This window comes from Mesoplodon mirus (assembly GCF_964341445.2).
Source record: "Mesoplodon mirus genome assembly, chromosome: 2".
Classification (NCBI taxonomy): domain Eukaryota; kingdom Metazoa; phylum Chordata; class Mammalia; order Artiodactyla; family Ziphiidae; genus Mesoplodon; species Mesoplodon mirus.
The window spans coordinates 12,334,630-12,340,848 of NC_138977.1; the positions used below are offsets into that span (position 1 = coordinate 12,334,630).

General features: G+C 44.2%; 1 protein-coding gene across 1 annotated transcript in view; it reads right to left on the bottom strand.

Moving 5' to 3' along the window:
* IL15 (interleukin 15) overlaps positions 1-5,263 on the bottom strand; it is a 94,955-nt gene extending 89,692 nt beyond the window's left edge. Inside the window, exon 1 of the mRNA XM_082610961.1 lies at positions 5,035-5,263. The gene's annotated coding sequence lies outside the window, so the exon portion shown is untranslated. The remainder of the gene's footprint in view (positions 1-5,034) is intronic.
* Between the last annotated feature and the right edge of the window lie 956 nt (positions 5,264-6,219).

A 6,219-nucleotide genomic window follows, 5' to 3' on the forward strand; every position in this document is an offset into this window, starting at 1 on the left:
TAAGACGTTCAATTAAAAAATATTATTTGAAAATGTTGGCAGTCAGGGTTAACAGTTTGACAAGGGTACAGCTAACCCTTGAACAACAGCAGGGTCAGGGGCGCCAACACTGCGCTCAGTGGAAAATCCGCTGTAATTTTCAGCAGGCCCTGGGTACCGCAGTTCTTCCATATCCGTGGTTCTGCATCACAGATTCAACCCACCACGGATCCTGTAGCACCATAGCATTTACTGTAAAAAAAAAAGCCTTGTATAAGTGGACCTCGCAGTTCAAACTCCTGTTGTTCAAGGGTCAACATAGTTCCTGTCCAAATTTTTATCCAAAGGCATATAAGCAGGAGGCCCAGTAAGGAGACTTCAGTGATACGGCAATCACTGACTATGTCACTGGGCTCGTGTGTCGAGACCTTAGAGTCTCCCCACTCCCAACCTTACAGCCCTAATATTTTATTTTCCTCTTCTGGGATCATTTTCGGTTTCAATTCCTTTACTTGACAAAATACTTTCTGTCACTCTCCTTCAGCATCTGGAAAAGAAACAACTTAGAATATGATCACCTACTATAGGCACTGACTTTTTTTACTCCTTCTCATGTGGTCTATATATAGTCCTCTGCTTCTAAAAATGACCTGCCAGGCACCACTAGATTTGCAGTGGGATAAAACACTGGAAAATATATGTGTATACATACTCTGCCTCCAGATATAAATTGTGTACAAATACTATTGTTGAGATGAACTGAGATCAAAGAGCCTCTTATTTCCTATTTCTGATTCCAGCACTGAATAACTTTTTTGAAAAAAAGTGTAACATTCCCTGACATATAGCAAGTTAATAAATAATCATAAATATATATGAAATTGATTATAGTTAGTTAGTAACATTACCATTAAATAGTTAGGAGTAAACACTATGAGCAAAACCCACAAATGTTCTCTCAACTTTCCTATGGAATTTTTCCATCCAGTCTGTAAAATAGGATAGCAGCCAGCACATAAGCAATGCTCAGCCTCAACAGTCTCATGCAGTAATCTGTAATCACTGGGTAAATAAATCAAAGAGCTAATACTGAGTTAAAGACAGAAGTTGGCTTCTTGCCAACCCTCAGACCATAAAATCTTCTGAAAAGGGGACTTCCCAAATAGTTGACTACATCACTTCCACTGTGATATGTGAGTCTTCTGATCACTCCCTGAATCCCAGCCTTTTACTTGGATGGATGGATATATAGGTAGATAGATAGATAGATAGATAGATAGATAGATAGATAGATACAGACATATCGATCAATCCACATTTGCCTATCTGTCAAGCTCTATCAGCAAAAACTATGTAAACTGAACAAATGTTTTCATTCAGGAACCATAAAAAATTTTTTCTCCAAGGAACCAAACACATATAGACACTCATGTGAATATCATTTGCTCATAAAGATAATCTTTAAGTATATAATTAATAAGGTCAATTATGCAAGTACCGTATAAGCATTAATTTAAAATGAATGTTCCATCATTATATCACTCTGCATTAAAATGAAATAGTGGTTGATTGTCACTGTCAAACTGTGGGAAATATTTCTATGGAAATAATATCACCCTTCATAAATACCGGTGCTCTTAAATCTGTCTGGGTTCAAACCCCAGCTCTACCACTTTCTCACTCTGTGACTTTGGGAAAGTTATTTAATTACTACTCTATGCTCCAATTTCTTCAGTTATAAAATACAGTCCCTACACCACATAAATTTATTATGATAATTTTTAAAAAATAAACACATACTTGGAGCAACATCCAGTACATAATAAGAATTCAACAAGTGTTAGCTATGATTCACATTATTTCCCATAGTTCAAGCTCTGGACCTAAAACAGTACTCTCTGTATTATCATTCACTAACCTTCAAAAGAATAGTTACATAATGAAAACAACTTAACAGTAAACTCTAAGTGAGATAGGAAGAAAGGGCAGTTTTCTAAGTTTTAAAATGTTTTAAAAACTGTTTAGGGTTCGAGACTCATTTAAAAAGCTCATTACTCTTAGAGGAAAACATAGGCAGAACACTCTCTGACATAAATCACAGCAAGATCCTTTTGGACCCACCTCCTAGAGAAATGGAAATAAAAACAAAGATAAACAAATGGGACCTAATGAAACTTCAAAGCTTTTGCACAGCAAAGGAAACCATAAACAAGACCAAAAGACAACCCTCAGAATGGGAGAAAATATTTGCAGATGAAGCAACTGACAAAGGATTAATCTCCAAAATTTATAAACAGCTCATGCAGCTCAATAGCAAAAAAACAAACAACCCAATCCAAAAATGGGCAGAAGACTTAAATAGACATTTCTCCAAAGAAGATATACAGACTGCCAACAAACACATGAAAGAATGCTCAGCATCATTAATCATTAGAGAAATGCAAATCAAAACTACAATGAGATATCATCTCACACCAGTCAGAATGGCCATCATCAAGAAATCTAGAAACAATAAATGCTGGAGAGGGTGTGGAGAAAAGGGAACACTCTTGCACTGCTGGTGGGAATGTGAATTGGTACAGCCACTATGGAGAACAGTATGGAGGTTCCTTAAAAAACTAAAAATAGAACTACCATATGACCCAGCAATCCCACTACTAGGCATATACCCTGAGAAAACCATAATTCAAAAAGAGACATGTACCAAAATGTTCATTGCAGCTCTATTCACAATAGCCTGGAGCTGGAAACAACCTAACTGTCCATCATCGGATGAATGGATAAAGAAGATGTGGCACATATATACAATGGAATATTACTCAGCCATAAAAAGAAACGAAACTGAGCTATTTGTAATGAGGTGGATAGACATAGAGTCTGTCATACAGAGTGAAGTAAGTCAGAAAGAGAAAGACAAATACTGTATGCTAACACATATATATGGAATTTAAGAGAAAAAAAATGTCAGGAAGAACCTAGGGGTAAAACAGGAATAAAGACACAGACCTACTTGAGAATGGACTTGAGGATATGGGGAGGGGGAAGGGTAAGCTGTGACGAAGCGAAAGAGAGGCATGGACATATATACAGTACCAAACGTAGGGTAGATAGATAGTGGGAAGCAGCCGCAGAGCACAGGGAAATCAGTTCGGTGTTTTGTGACCGCCTGGAGGGGTGGGATGGGGAGGGTGGGAGGGAGGGAGATGCATGAGGGAAGGGATGTGGGAACAGATGTATATGTATGACTGATGCACTTTGTTATAAAGCAGAAACTAATAAAAAATAATAATAATTAAAAAAAAAAAGCTCATTAGAGTTATGGCTATTTTCCTCAGAAAAATCCCCTTTACACAACATTTCAGAGCTTCATTCACCACTTTCCTGAAATCCACCCAGAGCCAGCAAACCTGAGATGGAGAACCTTCTAGGATTTAAGATTCTTCAATTATCAAACTCTATTTCAATAAACTTTAGGCCACTGCTTTCTCCCATCCTTCAAAGAAGTTTATAAACATGTATTGCATTGACAAACATTATGTCCTGTGATACAGCTGTCGACATTTACATATTAATTTCATGGATTTAAATGGAAAGCATCAAATTGTTTTTCTTAAACCCACTGGGAACCTGTAGGAAAATCCTAATTCCAGAAATTGTAGCTTCAAATCAGGTTCTGGAGTTCCCACTCCAAATTAGCAGAGAACAGTGAACCCAAAAGTATGGGAACACTCTGCCTACCAGAAGTCCAGCGGCCAACCTAACCCCTCCGTCACTCTGTCATAGAGCAGATGATTCTGCTGGAAAGGCTATTCTGAGTATGACCAAAACTTTGACAGGAGAAAACAGAGGAAGAAATACAGGGATGTGCCATTAAAACACAACCAGAACGAACCTTCAGAACTTTCTAAACTTCTTAACTTTATTAAGTAAAACTTTCAATTTTTTCATCACTTTTTAAATCTAAAATGGCTATTGTTTTGTCTTCAGTCCTTTCCTTTCTATATCCTTGTGTTCTTCCCTTGTATCTCCTCCCTCTGTCTATCATGCCCACCACACTGGTTTTTTTTTTTTTTTTTTGCGGTATGCGGGCCTCTCACTGTTGTGGCCTCTCCCGTTGCGGAGCACAGGCTCCGGACGCGCAGGCTCAGCGGCCATGGCTCACGGGCCCAGCCGCTCCGCGGCACGTGGGATCTTCCTGGACCGGGGCACGAACCCGTATCCCCTGCATCGGCAGGCGGACTCTCAAACACTGCGCCACCAGGGAAGCCCCACACTGCTTTTTAATAAAAATGACAGGAGTTTAATGTATATTGTACCCTGATGCTTTCCATGGAACAGTTCACCTCTGCACAGCAGGATGCTGTAACCACCTAGATCTGATCTGTTTATTCAATCAAGTCAAAGAAGCCTCTATTCACTCAAGGCAAAGAAGCCTCTTGAAGCCCACTGACAAGATAAGAATGCCTATCAGTTACAAGGAGATACCATTACCAGTGTCATAACATTAGACCATAGCTTTTAAAAACATAATGGAGATAGCTAGTGACAACCATTTCACTTCCAGTTTCTAAACTTCTGACTCACCCTATTTAAGAATCTGTTATAAGCATCACTGAAGAATTAATCTTGCCTTACATAGACTTCGAAGATAAAAAAAAGTTAATGCATAGAAATTCAAGTTAAATTCAATATATTATAAGCTAAATTCAAATACATTGTATACGCTTGCAAGAGTCTCAATAACACCTGACAAAATTAACTGGATTTTCATTTAAAGCCACTTTGAATAAGGATTTCACGGCAGTACAAGTCTCCTGCATTTCTTCCAAGTTTCTAGCACTGATTTTCTGGAAATAATATAAACGGAGGCCTGATTGTCAAACGGTAACCATTCCTGTAGATTCCTCTCCCAAGGAAGGTTAAGTGTCCTGATCAAAGCAGAGGAGGATAATTTGACTGACAAAGATAGCGTCAGACGTGCGGGGCTCACACTCAGGTGGCACCAGCCGGCGGGGAGTTTGGGAGGGGGCAGGGAAGAAGCGGGAGCTGCGGTACCTTTCTTGAACTTTCTGAGCTCGATGAGGTGCAGAACTCAGCGCTCTGTGCCGCCGGACCTCGCTTTCTCCGAACCCCGCAGCTGGGCTGGGCTGGCCAGGCGCGCTTCCCTCGCCCTCCGCCGGCCGGCGCGGAGTCGGTGGAGCGGACGGCGGAGCCGAGCGGGGACCCGCTAGTGGACGAGCAATCTGTGCTCGGCTGGAAGCGGAGGATGCGGAGGAGAGCCCGCGACGGCAATAAAGGGTCGGAAGGGGAAATACCTCCGCGCGGGGCGCCACCGAAAACCGAAGTCGCGGTCAAGCGTTCCCCAGAAGAGGGCGGGGCGAGGCGGCCCGGCCGGTAGCCCGTCGGGGGGAGACGGGTGCGTCCGGCCAGAGCTGGGAGGAGTCCGAGGCGAAGGCTTTCGGGGAGGGTTCCCTCGCCCTTTCAGCCACCAGCACCTCCCCTCCCAAAGCGGGGAAGCCAAGCTCTGTACCTCCATCGAGTCCGGGCTACAGAGTCGGGGGCGGCGGGGCGGGCGCGGTCGTCCGGCTCCCTTCCCGGGCGTCGCGCCTCTGCGGCCGAGAACGAATCAGCTGGGGTTCCCCTGGACGCCTTGGAACCCAGGGAGTCCCAACTCCCAACAAAAAGAAAAGTGAAAGAGAAAGGAGGAGAGGCGAAGATAAACACCCCCAGCGGAGGCTGAGGGAGGGGCGGGTGGCGGCAGCCCTTGGCCGACTGCCCCGGGTGGCTCCCCGCCCCCAGGGAGGTGGCCGCCGCTGCCGAGCCCGGGGTCTCAGAACCTGCAGGGTCAGAAGGTGGAAGTCTAGGAGCGCCGGCCCCGCCTCGCAGGGACGCTGGCCCGGGACTTGGCCTATGCCTCCTGCGGCACCTGCAGGGAAGGCGCGAAGAGGTGTCCCGGAGTCCACCTGCCGCATCCACGGGCGCCGGGCATGGCACGCCAGGCTGCCCGGGCTGAGACTGAGACCTGGGAGCAGCGCGTGACCAGGTTAGCCAGAGGAAAGGGAAAAATGTGTTGGATCGAACGGAATGGGTGGCTACTCCAGACCTTGACCCTCCCCACAGCCTAGAAGAAGGAAGGCCCTGAAGTCCTGCTAGAGAAAACGTGGGAGGAAAACACCTGGGCGACTACTTTGTCCAAGGTAGTTGGCACGGAGGGTGAATGAACATGAACGAATGTGCCTA